This window comes from Carcharhinus amblyrhynchos, unplaced genomic scaffold, assembly GCF_965287045.1.
Source record: "Carcharhinus amblyrhynchos unplaced genomic scaffold, sCarAmb.v2.hapA scaffold_38, whole genome shotgun sequence".
In the NCBI taxonomy this organism is placed as follows: Eukaryota; Metazoa; Chordata; class Chondrichthyes; order Carcharhiniformes; family Carcharhinidae; genus Carcharhinus; species Carcharhinus amblyrhynchos.
Window position 1 is genome coordinate 6,193,990 of NW_027649779.1, and position 18,631 is coordinate 6,212,620.

General features: G+C 43.3%; 9 non-coding genes across 9 annotated transcripts; 6 read left to right on the plus strand and 3 right to left on the minus strand.

Annotated features, from left to right (window-relative positions):
* The first annotated feature begins 3,392 nt into the window (after nt 1–3,392).
* On the plus strand, nt 3,393–3,466 carry trnan-guu (transfer RNA asparagine (anticodon GUU)). Its single transcript has one exon. It is a non-coding gene; the product is annotated as a tRNA-Asn (tRNA).
* Nucleotides 3,467–4,027: 561 nt separating this feature from the next.
* trnae-uuc (transfer RNA glutamic acid (anticodon UUC)) lies at nt 4,028–4,099 on the plus strand. The gene has a single exon. It is a non-coding gene; the product is annotated as a tRNA-Glu (tRNA).
* A 420-nt stretch (nt 4,100–4,519) lies between these two features.
* Nucleotides 4,520–4,593, plus strand: trnav-aac (transfer RNA valine (anticodon AAC)). The gene has a single exon. It is a non-coding gene; the product is annotated as a tRNA-Val (tRNA).
* A 2,470-nt stretch (nt 4,594–7,063) lies between these two features.
* trnae-cuc (transfer RNA glutamic acid (anticodon CUC)) lies at nt 7,064–7,135 on the plus strand. Its single transcript has one exon. It is a non-coding gene; the product is annotated as a tRNA-Glu (tRNA).
* Nucleotides 7,136–8,263: 1,128 nt separating this feature from the next.
* Nucleotides 8,264–8,336, minus strand: trnat-agu (transfer RNA threonine (anticodon AGU)). Its single transcript has one exon. It is a non-coding gene; the product is annotated as a tRNA-Thr (tRNA).
* Nucleotides 8,337–10,218: 1,882 nt separating this feature from the next.
* trnan-guu (transfer RNA asparagine (anticodon GUU)) lies at nt 10,219–10,292 on the plus strand. The gene has a single exon. It is a non-coding gene; the product is annotated as a tRNA-Asn (tRNA).
* Nucleotides 10,293–11,487: 1,195 nt separating this feature from the next.
* On the plus strand, nt 11,488–11,559 carry trnae-cuc (transfer RNA glutamic acid (anticodon CUC)). Its single transcript has one exon. It is a non-coding gene; the product is annotated as a tRNA-Glu (tRNA).
* A 1,232-nt stretch (nt 11,560–12,791) lies between these two features.
* Nucleotides 12,792–12,873, minus strand: trnal-uaa (transfer RNA leucine (anticodon UAA)). The gene has a single exon. It is a non-coding gene; the product is annotated as a tRNA-Leu (tRNA).
* Nucleotides 12,874–16,631: 3,758 nt separating this feature from the next.
* On the minus strand, nt 16,632–16,705 carry trnat-cgu (transfer RNA threonine (anticodon CGU)). Its single transcript has one exon. It is a non-coding gene; the product is annotated as a tRNA-Thr (tRNA).
* Nucleotides 16,706–18,631: the final 1,926 nt, after the last annotated feature.

Genomic DNA, 18,631 nt, shown 5'->3' on the forward strand with positions numbered 1-18,631 from the left:
CTGTCAGTTTGTGCATTCCAGATCATATTGTGCAAAAAAACTCATTATCACCCCCTTCAATTCTGTTGTCAATTACATTAAATCTCTGTGTCCTCTGCTTAAGGCCTAGATTGTCATAACTGAGAGAGGTTTCGGGCAGAGATTGCTGATACAAGGCCCAGATTTTAATACATGAGAGAGGTTTAGGGCAGAGATTACTGACACAAGGCCCAGATTGTCATAACTGAGAGAGGTTTAGGGCAGAGATTATTGATACCAGGCCCAGATTTTAATAACTGAGAGACATTTAGGGCAGAGATTACTGACACAAGGCCCAGAGTGTAATAACTGAGAGAGGATTAGGGCAGAGATTATCGATACAAGGCCCAGATTATAATAACTGAGAGAGGTTTAGGGCAGAGATTACAGATACAAGGTCCAGATTGTAATAACTGAGAGAAGTTTCGGGCAGAGATTACAGATACAAGGCCCAGATTTTAAAAACTGAGAGAGGATTAGGGCAGAGATTATTGATACAAGGCCCAGATTGTAATAACTGAGGGAGGTTCAGGGCAGAGATTACAGATACAAGGCCCAGATTGTAATAATTGAGAGAGGTTCAGGGCAGAGATTACTGATACAAGGCCCAGATTGTAATATCTGAGAGAGGTTTAGGGCAGAGATTACTGATTCAAGGCCCAGATTGTAATAACTGAGAGAGGTTTAGGGCAGAGATTACTGATTCAAGGCTCAGATTGTAATAACTGAGAGGTGTCTCCTTCACCACATCAGGGTGTGGTGTGAGTTTACATCTCTCGGTTATATTGGGAGTCAGTGGCAATGTCCAATTTCAGGATAAATGACTTTTCACCTCAGACTGCACCATTGTTTTACTGTAGACCTGGATAATGACCATCATTGAGATTTACCTGAACATGTCAACAAATATCCCATTGATTCCTGAATAAGTACCCCAACATTTGCAAAGTCTCTGTTTCTCATTTGTGTGTAAAATCCCTCCAGTACAGGGGAGGCCATTAAGTCCATCAAGTCTGCACTAACCACAATCCCATCCATGCCCTGTCCCTGTATCCCATACATTACCCTGCAACTCCCCCGTCACTAAAGCATGACCAATCAACCTATCCCACACATCTTTAAACAGTGGGAGGAAACTGGAGCACCCAGAGGAAACCCACGCAGACATGGGGAGAACATGCAAACTCCACATAGTCACACGAGGCCAGAATTGAAACAAGTCCCTTTGAGGCAGCAGTGTGATCCAGTGTGCCACAGTGGTGCCAGTATCTGGTGGTTGTTCACAGTTGGTGATGGGACAATGTTAAATTGACAGTTTAGTCAGAAAGGATAACCATTTGGATTTACAACAGTCTTGCTAGGGCTGGGGAATTGTGGTGATGAGGAAAGACTGGATTGCCAAGGTTTGTTTCCTCAGAGCAGAGGAGGCTGAGGGGGATCGAACTGAAGTGTCCAAAATTATGAGGGAGCCAAGACAGGCTGGATAGAAAAGGCCTGTTTCCCCTGAGCAGAGAGAAGTCACTCATTGTGGGTGGGTGGGAATGGCAGGGTGGGAGAGGGGTTAATGGCGGCTGCACAGATATAAAGTGATTGGTGGAAGGATTAGAGGGGGCATTAGGAAGAAGGTTCTCGTTCAAGTGATGGTGGATGTTTGGAATTCACTGCCTAAACTGATAAGGGAACAAAGAACAAAAACAACCCGGGAAACAGGCCCTTCGGCCCAACGAGCCCACCCCGCCATCTCAACACCACCAGTCCCCCTCTACACCCACAACGCTTGTCGAATGTTTTATGGCCATCCAGATTGAGGGAAACTGATTTAGGGACAAAATATTCCTGCCAATCAGCCTAACAGCACATCTTTGGGGTGTGGGAGGAAACCGGAGCACCCGGAGAAAACCCACGCAAGCACGGGGAGAATGCGCAAACTCCCACAGACACCGGCCCAAATCCATGTGTCTGCACAGCAAACAGTGATAGTCACTGAGCTGTCGTCTTGCCCAGTATCTGGTCCAGTTTAAGCACACACTAACGACATGAAGCACTCGGCCAATCTCGAACAACCAAGAGCAGCCCAAGTATGACCCATCGCGTGGATGCCCCTCGCTGGACACGAGGTGGGCCGACTTAAAACCTGTGAATGAAAAGGAAAAAAAAATTGTACCAGATCCATTTACCCTACTAGGGGCGCCCCAATGCTAATAACCCTTATTTAAAACAATCTCCTCTCTCCACCCATCTCCAACCCACCTCTGTTGCGTTGCCAGGGGAGACGGCCAGCGGCCATCTTGCGTTGCCAGGGGAGACGGCGTCCCGCGCGCTGCACTCTGGGGGAATTCCCCTCCTGCACATGCGCCCAGATAGTTACATTTTAATCTTTTAATATTTTGAATCTTGATGATTATTATTCACATTCTCACCCGTCAGACTTTCGGTTCCTTCTCCATTCGGGAAAATCGTTTCTGTTTTTTATTCCGTCTGTTTTTCAATCACATCCGCGCGGTGCGCTCTGGGAAAATACTACAGCACATGCGCGGTTCCACCACCTGCCTCTTTATAAAAATATGTATTTTATTTAATTTTAATTCCGCTCCTGGCGGGATTTCCGGGTGGGAATTTCTCTCACTTTCTACATTTCTGAACCGCCGCTTTTTCCTCGACGGGGGGAGGGGCTGGCAGTGACGTCAGGACAATAGGGCGGCTGGCTCCGCCTCTCTACAGGACCCGGATGTTCCGCCAACGAGCGGCGGCCGGGGCGGAGTGGGCAAGAGGTGACACTGGGCCGAGCAGCGCCCGGGCGTGTTACAGCGTCGCCCGGTGGTCGGGAAGGGAAATAGCAGCAGCGCAGTCTCTGCCCAAAGGCTTCCCCAGTTCAGCTGCTCAGAGACACTGGGAACCTCTTCAACTGGAAACTTCAGCTTCTCACATTCACCTCCCTGTGTTCAGTCAATGTTTAATAGACAACCTCTGTAGTGAAATCAGAAACAACTTGTTCACATGAAAAGTGATGGGAATCTGAACCATTCTGCTCAAAAAGGCTCTGCTTGCCTTGGAATTTCAATTGAAATGTTCAAGATGAGAATTTTGTCGATACAAGTCATGTTGTATGTGGAACACTCATGATGCCACAATAAGATCAGTACAGACATCTCACAGGGTTGTGTGACTGGAGGAGATGTCAGAGATGCCCGTTCATAAGAGAAAGGGAATAACAAACACACTACAGCAGTTCTGCGGGATCAACGGAACTAAAGAGACTTGTATAGAATTGTGAACAGTGCGGTCATGCTGCAGTTCTGGAACAGGTTTTCAGGAACAGAATTTGATTATTGGTCACAAACTGGTTTATAGTATATTTAACAGCTACGGTTTCCGTCTTTGTGGCGGAATTGGTCAGCGCGTTCGGCTGTTAATTGAAAGGTTGGTGGTTCGAGACCACCCAGGGACGAAATTTTACTATTTCCTCACCATCAGCATTCACGGTTAAACAGTTGCCTGTTGGCAATGGGTCCGTGGGTGCCAATAAAAAATAGCTGTCAATTGTTTCCGGCTGTACTGTTATCTGGTATTACCAACATTATTTAATGATGATTGACTTCAAACATATTACATATAACATTTTAAATATATATATAACATATCTGTACACCATTACATATATATATCATATATATATGTATAAATGCTTCCATTATACCTTTAAACATAAAAAAAATTGAAAAATGAGCTTGTGGCTGAGCATTTGTTCCAATTCCATATTCCTGTTTCCATTCATTCCTGGAATGATCATAAATCTGTCTAACCCAAACTGAAATGTGTTCAATCCTGGAACATCAGAACCCTCTGGGATAGAGAGTTCCCAAAGATTCAAGAGCCTTTGAGTAAAGCAATTCCTCCTCATCTCAGTCTTAAATCATCAGCACCTTATCCTGAGATTGTGTTCCCGTGTAGAAATAAAACAAAAGGCAGGTGGCTCATGGATAAATTAATATTTTAAAATTAGCCAGCTTCCCTGGTGGTCTAGTGGTTATGATTCGGCGCTTTCACCACCGCGGCCCGGGTTCGATTCCCGGTCAGGGAATGTAGATTTACTGCTGTGTAACAATCCTGTGTTCCTTCCCGGTCTGCACCAGTTCTGTCGGAATCAGTATCAGAGAGATTTCCTCTTTAGTATCTGATTTGGAAATGTCACATGTAAAGAACAAAGGAAAAAGGGAGCGACAGGTTACAAAGCGCTGATGATACAAATGCTGAGATTATTCGAAGAAAGATGAAAATGATGCATTAATGAATGGGTAGAAATCATTGCTCCCTGAGATATTTGTGAGACGAACGCTTTTAAATGTTGATGTTGGGGATAAGTTGTACAATCAGATTGAAAGTAACGGTTATCTTCCTGAATTCAGTGACATGGGCTCTCAGTCTAACCATCGGAACCTGCAGCAACACAGCGCAGTTGAACATTGCAGACAAGCTGACTTGCTGCAGCATGTTTCCAGCTGTTTCTGTAGTGTAGTGGTTATCATATTCGCCTAACACGCGAAAGGTCCCCCGGTTCGAAACCGGGTAGAAACAATCATTAAGCTTTCTCATGCCGGGGAAGGGGAGAAGACGCGGGTTGGTGGGTTTTTGATGAGAGAGGGGATTAAGGGTTATGGGGAGAGGGCGGGAATGTGGAACTGAGCCACGACAGATCAGCCATGATCTTATTGAATGGCGGGACAGCCTCGAAGGGCTAGTTGGCCTACTCCTGCTCCTATTTCTTATGTTCATTACCTGAACCTCGATGTTAGAGGCCTGTTACCATTGCCCTCAAATACTTTCCGTGAAATAAGAACCTATTTTACGTACTGACAGGGAAGTTCGATTTTGACATCGAGCACATATCCGCATCTCATTCAATCAACAAAGAATTTAATGGGTTTATAGGTGCAGACTAATATGGTTAATCACCATCTGATCACTGTCCGATGGTAGTCTGTGCTTAAAAAGACAGATACGAGTTATACCGAGGAAATGACACACATTTCACAGAAGAATCACATGAGGAAAAGGACACTACACACACTCCTGCTTTCAATCTGAGCTGTGAGGCTACAGCAGTAAGGACCAAAACTCAAACCCATTTTAGCAGCAGTGGGATTCGAACCAACACCTCCACAGGGACGGGAGTCGTAATCCAGCGCCTTAGACCGCTCGGCCACGCTACTACATTAGGATGTATCCTAATCATATTATTTAATGAAAATGTTACTGAAATTCGTATAAAGCAATGCAGTTGGGAAAGACCATCGGGAGGATTGAGCCAGATCCTTCCCTGTACCAGATAAGCCTGAACTGTGTAACAAACAGAAATCATTTCCAGTCAGAAACACAATGAGCTGCACTGAAGGGACAGCATCATTTAAACTATCCTTAAGCTCGTCGCTTCTCAATTTCCTTTTGCTCTGTTTTTTGAAGGTGAGCAGTGCGGGTTTGGAGATGGCCTTCGCGTGATATTCGCCTCCATCGATTGTACACTGAAGACTCTGAAGAAGATGCCACAGGTTCTGAATTCTGGGGACATACTGGGGGAGGAAGAACACTGACCGCTGGGTCCCAGAGGAGGTCGGTGCGTGTTTTTTTTTTGGTGTGTCGTATCGGAACTGACGATTGATGAGTCAAATGCAATATTCTGTTCTTACAGGGACATCTGTCAAAAACGGAACCGCACACACTCCTGCGTTCAACCCGAGCTGTTGGATTTCAGCTCCAAGGACAAAAACTTGCACCAACTCTGGAATTCGAACCCACGCCTCAATAGAGGCTGGAACCTAAATCCAGCGCCTTAGACCGCTCGGCCACACTACCACACAGCAAAGCGTCATAATCATGTATTTTCATTGCATTAATACTGAAATATATCAGAATCCGTGGAGTTGGGATGGGCCATGAGGAAATCGTATCCGAATCAGATGATCCTGAAATGTGCAGCAAACAAAACTCATCTCCAGTCAGAAACACAATGAGCTGCAGTGAAGAGCCGGCTCCATTTAAACTGTCCTTAACCTCGTCTGGACCCCAGAAAGGACAATATGTCTTCCTGTTGAATTGGCTCAGGGTTTTCGCTTGAGAAATGGCAGAACACAAGGCGAGGCTGAGATTTGAGCGTTCTGCCGGGAAATAACTGATATTTACTGTCACTGATTGGAGGAGAGGAATAAATCTTCATTCCCTGGCTTGCAATCAAAACAGCAGTGAAAGCTTCAAACTCTAACCACCAGACCAGCAGATTATAGCGGGTGTTACAATTTGTTTTGTCCATGATCCTTTTGTTACTTTAATTTCCACGCCAGACCACTTGCACCAAAACCTAACACCTGCAAAATGTCACCTTCTTTTTCAACACCAGGGAAGTATTCAGCCAATTGCAGCAATAATTCTACAATAGTTCTCCCGTCCGAATCCCATGGAATGAAACTGGGCAGTTTTTTTTTCCGAATCCTTTTTATTGAATACTGAGGGAAAAGTTCTATTATTCATATTTTTGTAAATTTTAATTAGTCTGATAGGTTCACCCTGCATTCTCTAATTGTGAAATCAGGGGTCAGTCCTTAAAAGGGGCAGAACGTAAGGTTGGAGGATGTTTTATTTGACACAAGGAATGATGGACATGGTAACACTGAGCTGGTGATGGCGGAACCCGGGTGTTCCAATGGTGCAAAGTCATCGTTTTCACCACCATGGGCTTGATGACAGGTGTCAAGTGTGGAAATAAACAGAGTGCGTTTTTTTTAATGAGAAACCTGCCTATTGTGTGACGGAAGAGAACGAAGAGAATGGCTAAAATGACGATGATCCGCTGATTGGGAAAGTCACTGCCAGCTTCCCTGTTGGATCAGTGGTTTGGATTCTGCACTGTGGCCACAAGTTTATATCACTTGTCTGTGAAATAAACATGGCAATGTGACGGAGAAACTTGTATTTGGTGAATAAAAAGACAGAAACAAAACAAAAGGCAGGTGGCTCATGGATAATATAATATTTTATAGGGTAGTCATCAGCTTCCCTGGTGGTCTAGTGGTTAGGATTCGGCGCTCTCACCGCCGCGGCCCGGGTTCGATTCCCGGTCAGGGAATGTCGATTTATTGCTGTACAACAATCCTGCGTTACTTCCCGGTCTGCACCAGTTCTGTCGGAGTCAGTATCAGGGAGATTTCCTCTTTAGTACCTGAATTGGAAATGTTACATTTAAAGAAAAAAAGGGAGCGACAGGCTACAAAGCGCTGAAGAGACAAAATGCGGATGATTTTTGGAAGAAAGATGAAAATGATGCATTAATGAATGGGTAGAAATCATTGATCCCTTAGATATTTGCGAGACAAACGCTTTTAAATGTTTTTATTCTAACATGAATCATAGGAGGAGGAGCAGACCACTCGGTCCATCGAGATTTCCACCATTCAATATCATCATGGCTGACCTCTGGATATAACTTAGTTTTTCCAGCAACTCCCCATATCCCTGAATTCTCCAAGAAATCAGAAACCTGTTTATCCCAACTTTATACGTGCTTGATGATGGGACATACATCACTGTCAGGTACAGAGAATGCCAAACATTCTCACCCTTTGAGTGAAGCAATTTCTGCTTATCTTAGCCCTAAATGATAATCTGTGCCGCATTGGGTCAGATTCCCGAACAGCAGAAAAAAGAAAATCTCTCAGCCTTCTTCCATCAAACCGAATCAGAACTGTGTAGGTTCAAAGAGATCACCTCATATTCTTCTAAACTACAGACAATTTCATCATAGGACAACTCACTGACCCCAGGGAGCAATCTGGTGAGCCGTCTCCTTACCGTTTCTAATGCAAAGCATAAACATTTTTAAATGTGACTGTCACATCTGCGCAGAATATTCAACCTGACTTCAACAAAACCCTGTGTAACAGGAGAAACACCTCGTTATTTTTAAACTCCTGTCTGCCGCCAGTAAGAACAAAATGTAATTTCCCTTCCAATTAACTGCTGCACCTACATGTGTATTCCTTGTGTAAATACATCTATTCTGTTCTTAATATCAACATTTATATTTTTCAGCTCCTCAAATATGTTCTGGTCTTTCTATATTTTTTCACGAAGAAGAAAATCGGTTTACTTTCCAAAGTTGCACCCGATCTGCCCCGACACTCAGAAGAGCACTCTGTTCCACCTCCCACTCTACCTGCCTTTTTCCTACGGTTTATTGTAGCTAAATTTTGTGTGGAGGCTCCAGCGAGAATTGAACTCGCGACCGCTGGTTTACTAGACCAGTACTCTAACCACTGAGCTATAGAGCCAAATGCTGTCGCCACCTTGCGGTAGGAGTAGCATTATCAGCGGATTGAGGAGCAGGATGGGGTTTGAAGTGGGGGATTTTTGATGAATGTGGAAATGTCTGAGGTGGAGAGCAGAAAGTTAAAAGACGCAACTTGAATGTGACATGATTTGACACGTGTGCAGTGTGTGTATTTGACATGTATGTTGTGTATCTGACATGTATGTTCTTCAGAGTTTATCGTTAGTGTTACATCTCTGTCTTCTCCAGCTCCGATGCCAGTTCATCCAGCTGGAAGATTTAGATGTTGTTCCCTTCACAGACGCTGTGAGGCGTGTTTTCATTAAATGAAGAATTGAACAAAAAATGATTCACTCCGTGACTGGGAATCGAAACCGCGTCATGGCTCTGATCCTGATGACTGGACCTTCAGTGATGCTGATGTGAGAGATTTGTAATGAATTTACCATCTCTGTGCCCATTGCTTTATTTCCAATACTTTTCAACAAAAAAAAAGTCACGATGAGAAATGACGGGAAGCGAAAATGACAGGATTTGAAGCTCAGTTAGAAATTCCCAATTCATCCTCTGGGCAGGAATTGCAGTCTCAATGTTGGCAATTTTGTAGTTTATATCGACCATCAGTCATTCAGCCTGTGTTCCTGTCTGTCTTCTCGATCGGTGTAACTCCGTTTGATAATGTGTCATCTGGACTCGAAACGTCCGCCCTTTTCACTCCTTACAGGTGCTGTCAGACATTGGGAGATTTTGGAGCATTTCCTCTTTTCCCATCCGCAGTAATTTGTTTTTATCACTGAGTACAATTGATTGGGATTATTCGAAGAAAGATGAAAATGATGCATTAATGAATGGATAGAAATCATTGCTCCCTTAGATATTTGCCAGATGAACTCTTTTAAGTTTTGGTGTTTGGGATAAGTTGTACAATCAGATTGAAAGTAACGGTTATCTCCCTGAATTCAGTGACATGGGCTCTCAGTCTGACCATCGGAACCTGCAGCAACACGGCCTAGTTGAACATTGCAGACAGGCAGATTCGCTATGTTACATTGCCAGCTGCTTCTGTAGTGTAGTGGTTATCACGTTCGTCTAACACACAGAAGGTCCCCTGTTCGAAATCGGGCAGAAACAATTACTAAGCTTTCTTGTGTGGTGGAAGGGGAAACTGTTTGAGTTCAGTTTGTTGCTCAACATGAACCGAACTTCGATGTTAAACACATGTTATCGTTGATCCGATATCACCCTCAAATACTTTCTCTGAAATTATAAACACGTTATTTCGATGAAAAGACAGGGAAGTCGATTTTGACACCGAGCACTTATCCGCATCTTGTTCAGTCTACAACAGATTTAATGGGTTTATAGGTGCAGACTAATATGGTTAATCACCATCTGAAATATCTGATAGTAGTGTGTGCTCAAAAAGACAGATACAAGTGATATTGTAAGTGAACTAGAGGAAATGGCACACATTTCACAGAAGAATATATTTTTAAATCGTTTTTCATCACTAAGAAACAGGAAAAACCAATCAGACAGATGAGGGAATCGAGAGTCAGTGCGGATTTACTGGACTTTCCTGTAACGGACCGGATTTATGTGCCTGAATGTTTCAATCCCATAATAAAAATGGTGATCAGTTCCTTTCCCTCCCGTGGAACTCCTACCTGTGGTAAGAGTCGTGGATTTATTTTACCTGCCCGTTCATAGGAGAAGGGAATAACCAACACACTACAGCAGTGCTGCGGCATCACCGGAACTAAAGAGACTTGTATAGAATTGTAAACAGTGCGGTCATGCTGCAGTTCTGGAATAGATTTTCAGAAATAGAATTGTGGTCATTGACACACAACTTTAGAATATACTTACTACCGACTGTCTCAGTCTCTGTGGCGCAATTGGTCAGCGCGTTCGGCTGTTAACTGAAAGGTTGGTGGTTCGAAACCACCCAGGGACGGAATTTTACTATTTTTCTCACCATCAGCATTCACAGTAAACAGTTGCCTCTTGGCAAAGGGTCCGTGGGTGCCAATAAAAAATCGCTGTCAATTGTTCCCGGCTGTACTGTTATCTGGTATTACCAACATTATTTAATGACGATTGATTTCTAACACATCACATATAACATTATATGTTCCATTACACCACTAAACTTTAAAAAAAAACTGCAATCGAAACATGAACTTGTGGCTGAGCATTTGTTCCAATTCCATATTCCTGTTTCCATTCATTCCTCGATAGATCATAAATCTGTCTAACCCAAACTGAAATGTATTCAATGATGGAGCATCAGAACCCTCTGGAGTGGAGAATTCCCAAGATTCACCAGCCTTTGAGTGAAGCAATTTCTCCTCATCTCAGTCCTAAATCATCAGCACCTTATCCTGAGATTGTGCCCCCGTGTTTCAGATTCCCGGATCAGGAGAAATAATCTTTCAGTTTTTAAATGCTATCTATTGTTTCTCAGTAAAGCTGTTGAGATTTTCCAGCATTTTCTGTTTTTGATTCAGATTCCACCATCCTCAGATTTTGCTTTTATTCTGTTTAAAATGCGGGTGTCCAAACTGCACAGACTGTTCCAAATGTGGTCCCAACAAAACCCTGAATTACTGTAGCAAGAATTCAAACACTTCAAAACTTAACTCCGTGCTCAAGGCTGGAAGGAGAGTGTGACGGTGGATAATTCTCACTGTGTACATTCCTGTAATCAGTAACTGGATCAGGAAGATGAGATATCTGTGTTTCTTTGTACTGTCATCTGTAAACTCCAACTCCCCTCAATGCCGTGTTTCTTACATTCGCTTTCCCTGCTTTCCAGTTTGGTAAATGACTTGTTCCCGTTACCCTCCGTGATGAAAGCATGCCGTGAATTACCGTGTACGTTTCACAGAAGCCACAGTGATGGGTTTGTTTGGTTTTGGAAATTGAAAGCGCCAAAGGAGCAGTTTGCGGGACTATTTCACCTCACTGTCCATTTCCTGTTCCAGCTAACAGGAATCACTGCTTTCACTGGCTGTAACATTCACTTGTGTGTGATATAAACATGGCAATGTGAAGGATAAACTTGTATTTGGTGAATTCAAAAGTCTGAAGTAAAATAAATAGCAATTGGTTCATGCACAATTTCATCTTTTAAAACAATTTCATCAGCTTCCCTGGTGGTCTAGTGGTTAGGATTCGGCGCTCTCACCGCCGCGGCCCGGGTTCGATTCCCGGTCAGGGAATGTTGATTCATTGCTGTACAACAATCCTGCATTACTTCCAGTTCTGTGGGAATCAGTATTAGAGAGATTTCATTTTTTACGTCTGAATTGGAAATGTCACATGAAAAGAACCAAAAAAAGAGAGAGCGATAGGGTACAAAGCGCAGATGATATAAAATGCTGATGTTAAAATCTGGCTGTTAATGGGAGAAAATTTATTCCTTCTACTGACACAAATATCTCGCAGATCTGGGTCCAAATCTTGTGCTCAATGACAAGAAAACACTTCCATTGAATTAAGCAGGAACTCTCCTACCTCCAGTGAAGAAGAGGCAGTTTTCACTCAGAAGCAGTAACTGTGAGATTAAGTGGAGAGGGGGATAAGGACAGGTTAAAGCAGTGTGAATTGTCTCAAGCCTGGACAGTTACTAGGATTTTGCAAGCCCATGCCAAAAGGTGGGGGTTACAAGTCGTGTTTCATGAACACAAAATCCCGTTTGAAGCCGTTCTCTGTATTTGGAATTTGGCTATCAGATCTGTTCAGCGATTCTGTGTTGTGGTGTGTCTTGAAGGCGGCCTTGGAGAAAGCTTACCTGAAGATCGGTGGTTGAATGCCCTTGACTGCTTAAGTGTTCCCCGGCAGGAATGGAATAGCCTTGTCGGCTGTGAAGCGGTATCCATTCATCTGTTGCCGTAGCGTCTGCATGGTCTGGGCGATATACCATGATACGGAATACCCTTTCATGCGGTGGGTGAGGTAGACCACAGTTACATGTGTATATATGGTCTACCTGGTGGATTCTGTTCTCACGTTTGATGATGGCATCCATTTCGATGATCCAACACATCTTGCAGAGGTTACCGTGGCGGTGGTGTGTGGTGTCATTGTCGCTGTTCTCCTGCAGGCTGGGTAGTTTTCTGTGAACAATGGTCTGTTTGAGGTTGCTCTGTGTTTTGAAGACAAGTAGGGGGGTGTGGAGATGGCCTTCGCGAGATATTTGTCTTCATCAATTGCATGCTGAAGGTTCCCAAGAAGCTTCTGCACTCTGGGGACGTACTGGAGAAGGAAGGGACTCTAACGTTGTCCCCTGTATGCATTCTGAGGAGGTCGGTGAGTTTTTCTTTTTGCAATGGCGCGTCGGAACTGTCGATCGATGAGTCAAGCGCAATATCCCGTTCTTACAAGGGTGTTTGTCAAAATAAAATCGACACCACACACACGCACCCACCCACCCCTGTGTTCAACTGCTCTCTGGCAGTGGTGGGATTCGAACTCACGCCTCGAGAGAGACTGGAGCTTAAATCCAGCGCCTTAGACCGCTCGGCCACACTACCACACGGGAAAACGTGATAATCCTGTCATTTCACTGCATTGATGCTGAAACATGTCAAAATCAGTGGAGTTGGGATGGGCGATGAAGAAATCGTCACCGAATCAGATGTGCAGCAAACAAAAACCATCTCCAGTCAGAAACACAATGAGCTGCAGTGAAGAGCCGGCTCCATTTAAACTGTCCTTAACCCCGGTCTGCTCCTCAGATGGGAGAATATGGCTTCCTGTTGAATTTGCTGCGAGTCTTTACTTGAGAAAGGACAGGACACAAGGCGAGACTGCGATTTGTGCCTGCTGCCGGGAAATAAGTGATATTCATTTTCACGGATTGGAGGAGAGCAATAAATCTTCATTTCCTGACCTGCAATCAAAACAGCAGTGAAAGTGGATTTGAAACTGATGTTTTCTCACGAAGATTTGAACCTCACCCACTGCTCTGCTCAGCATTCATTCCTTTAGGTGACTGCAGAATTAATTCTTCGTTCAATGCAATCAAATCCTTCCAAATATTCCAGTTTTTTTTTCTTGTTTCACTTTCAGATTCCTTCATTAATGCTCATCAGCGATAACTTGCTAAACTCCAGCCAGAAATTGAACAAGACTGAAACCAATTTTTGACATCCTTGATTTCTGGATGTTGCATCTCCCCAAGTCTCTGTCCGTCTTTGTGTCTGTGTGTGTGTGTTGCTCTGAGCATCAATGTGATTTTGTTCCCAGAAGGAGTGAGCACATTTTTACATCACAAACTGTGTTCACTTTTTCATTCACCTCACTGGCAAATGGTACAGAAAATAACAACATGTTTGAAAGCAGAGAGAAAGATTGACTGATTCTGGTTTCTATTTTGATTGGCTATTGCTTATTGATTTGGTATCTGTATGTCACAGAGGATGATTGGCATTTTCACTGATCAACACTTAAACAGTCAGTGGATTCACTCGGTGTGATGGTGGGTTCCAGTTCTATATCTGCAATCGCAGCAACAACTTCTATCAGTTACTGTGAACACAGTGTTTCTAATAGTTTGGAAATATACCAAAGCGTAATCTAATAGCTCTTGTATTATTTGAAATCAATATTCATATATCTATTTGCATATCAACTTACTGAATAACAGTGAGAACAGCAAAGCTTGAACCACGTTTCTTTGTTGCAGAAGGACACACAGTGTGTCTATGTTGAGAATATAAGTAGAAGCAGGAATAGAGCAAAACTGTGCGGCTCATGGTGCGATCAAGCCTCCAGCCGTTCAAATAACAGCTAACTTTCCGGAATAATTTTACTACAGGAATATAGCAGTAGTTTAAATTCAGGACATTCGTTGCCTGGATTTAATTCAATTCCCTGTCTAGATGTTGTGCAAATTGTTATAACTCGAAGATGTTACTGTTTTGAATAACATTATATTGGATTCTGAAACTTAACTCTGTTTTTCTCTTCATGTTTGCTGCCAGACCTGCTCACAGAGACATAGAGGTTAACAGCATGGAAACAGGCCCTTCGGCCCAACTTGTCCATGCCATTCTTTTTTAAACCCCTAAAGTAATTCCAATTGCACGCATTTGGCCAATATTTTTCTATTCCCATCGTACTCATGTAACTATCTAATTTTGTTTTAAAGATAAAATTTTACCCGCATCCACTACTACCCCTGGAATTTTCTGCATGACGTAAAAAAAATCCCACCTGGGCACTTTTGGATTTCTCCCCTCTCAACTTAAATCTAAGCCCTCTAACATAAGAACATAAGAACATAAGAAATAGGAGCAGGAGTAGGCCATCTAGCCCTTCGAGCCTGCCCCGCCATTCAATAAGATCATGGCTGATCTGTTGTGGCTCAGTTCCACTTTCCCGCCCTCTCCCCATAACCCTTAATCCCCTCTCTTATCAAAAACCCATCAACCCGCTTCTTAAAAATATTTAGCGAGGCAGCCTCCACCACTTCAACGGGCAGAGAATTCCAGAGATTCACCACCCTTTGAGTGAAGAAGTTCCTCCTCAACTCCGTTCTAAACCGCCTCCCCTTTATCTTGAGGCTGTGCCCCCTAGTCCTACTGTCTTTTTTGAGCGGGAAGAGTCTCTCCACCTCTATCCTATCCATCCCATTCATCATCTTATACGTCTCAATGAGATCTCCCCTCATTGTTCTAAACTCTAGCGAGTACAAGCCTAGTTTATTCAGCCTCTCCTCATAGCTCAACCCCCTCAACTCCGGTATCAGCCTAGTAAACCTCCTCTGCACTCCCTCCAGGGCCAAAATATCCTTGCGCAGGTGCGGCGCCTTAGACTCCCCTACCATTGGGAAGGGATATTGACTATCTACCTTGTCTATGTCCCTCATTATTTTATAGACCTCTGTAAGGTCACTCCTCATCCTCCTACGCTCCAGAGAAAAAAAAAAGTTCCTCCTTATAACTCAATCTGTCAAGTACTAATAAATCCTAATAAGTCTTTTCTGCGCTTTTTCTAGTTTAAAAATATCCTTTGTATAATAGGATAACCAGAATTTGCACACGGTTTTACGAATGTGCCCTTAAAATGCCTTGTACAACTTCAGCAAGACTTCCCAACCTGCGGAGAACTTCTGGAGCAATCTGTTTTTATTAAAAACATGAATTACTGTTTTTCTCATACACATGAACACAATAAATAGGAGCAGGAATGGATCACTCGGCCTATCGAGCCTGCTCTACCATTCAATGCCATCATATTCGACCTTGGGCTTCAACTCCATTTTCCCACTAGCTCCCTATATCCCTTAAATCCCAGACAGACCGTATATTTTGCCCCATCACATTCTGGAACGTGTTCAATGAAGGAGCAGCGACAACCCTCTTCGGAAGAGAGTTTCAAAGATGCACAGCACTTTGCGTGAAGTAAATTCCTCTGATCTCATAGAACCACTGCACTGCTGAAAGAGGCCATACGGCCCGTCTGACTCTGCAACGGCTATCCGACTGAGACCACATCAAGGTCCCATTCCAGCAGCCCCACGCACCCATCCTGCTAATCCCTCTAACCTACACACCTTTAGACACTGAGGGACAATTTGCCAAGTCCAATCCACCTAACCAGCACATCTTTGAGCTGTGGGAGGAAACCGCAGTACCGGGAGGAAACCTACGTATAAACGGGGAGAATTTACAAGCTCCATACTGCCCTAAACGCTCTTTTTGCTGATGCTGTTTTAGATTCCCGCCCAGTGGAAACAATCTCTCAGCGTCCACCCTCTCGACCCCATTCAGAATGGAGCAGGTTTTTATGAGATCACCTCTCATTCCTCTAAACGCAAGAGAATTTCAATCGAATTTACTCAAGTCCTCATCACAGCGTAAACCCGAGCTTACTGAGCAAACTAGCGACCCTTCACCATACTGTCTGCAATGCAAGAATATCTTTTCTTAAATATGGAGACCAGCATTGCGAAGAATTTTCCACATGCGGTCTCAATAAACTCTCTCAACTGTAGTAATACCTATTTATTGCTGAACTCCATTCCTTTGACAAGAAAGGTCAAAGTGTCATTTCCCTTTCTAACTGATAGCTCACAAACTAATTTCCTGCGCTCCTATGCGCAAACAAAACCACCAACTTTTTCAAGCATGCCTCTTTTTGTTACTTCCATGATCATGGGAATAACTAATCATTTTTCAAAGTCACATTGGAAATGTCAACTGTCATGTGAGCTGCTTTCATCGCCTTTGAACCCCGTTGCACTTAGTTCTGTATTATAAGCTAAATCTTCCAGGGAGAGTTAAGCAGGCTCCAGCGAGAAGTCGAACTCGCGACCCCTGGTTTACGAGACCAGTGCTCTAACCACTGAGCTATGGAGCCAAGCGCTGCGTGTTACTTGCAGCAAACGTACCATAATCCGCGAAACAAGGAACAGGCTGAATTTACAGATGGCTGATCTTGTGTGGATGTGTGAACAATTGAGATGGAGAACAGGGAGTTACAAAATGCGATGTGAAAGCGATAGAATTTTAGGCGTTTCAAATACTTCCAATGATCAGTACCTGCCATGTGTCTGTTTAGAGAATATTCTTCAGAGCTTTATGCTGATTTCATACCTCTGACTTTTCCAAATATGACACAAGTTTATCCAGCTGAATAGTTTACTTTTTTTACTCACTTCATAGTCTCGCTGTCTTTTACATTTAATAAAGAATTCATGAATCCACGCTGTGTCTGCTTGATTGAACCATTCTTTCCCAAGTGTCTTGCTATTTCTTCATTAATGATCGATTCCAGCATATTCCCAACCACAGATGTTAAGCTAACTGCCCTGTAGTTACCTGCCTTTGGTTTACCTCCTGTTTTAAACAGTGGCGTTACATTAGCTGTTTTCCAAACAGCCGGCACCTCCACAGAGTCCAGCAAATTTTGATAAAATACAATACTCAGGACTAATACCATTTGCTATTACTTCTGCCATTTCTTCTAGTATCCTGGGATGCATTCCATCCGGACCAGGGGACTTGGCTACCTTTAGTCCCATTACTCTACCCAGCTCTGCCGTTTTAGTAATATTGATCATTTCAACGTCCTCACCCCCATGTCCATCGATTATTGGTATGCTATTTGTATCCTCCACTGTGAAGACCGACAAAACAAACTTGTTCAAGGGCTCGGCCATTTCATCGTTTCCCATTATTAATCCCCCTTCTCACTTTCTATGAGTCCAACATTTACTTTAGCCGCTCTTTTCCATTTTATATATTTGTAAATATTTTACTATCAGTTTTCGTATTTTGTGCGAGTTTACTTTCATAATCTATCTTTCCTTTCTTTTTGCTTTCTTAGTAGTCCTTTGTTGCTTTTTAAAGGTTTCCCAATCTTCTAGTTCCTCAGTAATTGTGGCCACTCTGTATTCATTGGTTTTTAATTTGATACTCTCCTTTATTTCCTTAGTTATCCATGGCTGGTTATCCCTTTTCTTACATTCCTTCTTTTTTCACTGGAATATATTTTTGCTGAGTACTGAGTAAAATTTCCTTAAAAATCCTCCACTGTTCCTCAACTGCCCCATCAATTAGTCTGTGTTCCCTGTCTACATTAGCCAACTCCGCCCCCATCATAATGTATCCCCCTTGTTCAAGCAGAGGACACTGGTTTGGGTCATCGCTTTCTCACCCTCCATCTGTATTAGAAATACAACCATATTGTGATCACTCCTTCCAAGAGGATCCCTAACAAGGAGATCATTAATTTTACCTCATTTCACAAGACCAGATCCAAGAACGCTTGCTCCCTCGTAAGTTTTGTAACATACTGTTCGAGGAAACTATCCTGACAGCATTCTAAGAACTCATCCTCAAGTCCACGGCATCCAACTTGAGTTGACCAATCTATATGGAGGTTAAAATCCCCTATGATTATTGTTGTTACATTTTTACATGCATCTGTTGTTTGTTTGTTTATAGCCCGCCCCACCTCGAAGTTATTAATTGGGGGCCTATAGACTACGCCCATCAGTGACATTTTTCCCTTTACTATTCCTTATCTTCATCGACATTGTTTCCACATTTTGGAACAACCAGAACTGTACCCAATACTCCAAGTGCGGCCACACCAGAGTTTTGTAGAGTTGCAAAATGACCTCATGGCTCCGAAATTCAATCCCAAGATAAGCTACCACACCGTACGCCTTCTTAACAGGCTCCGAAATTCAATCCCAAGATAAGCTACCACACCGTACGGCTTCTTAACAACCTTATCAACCTGGGTGCCAACTTTCAGGGATCTATGCACATGTGTACC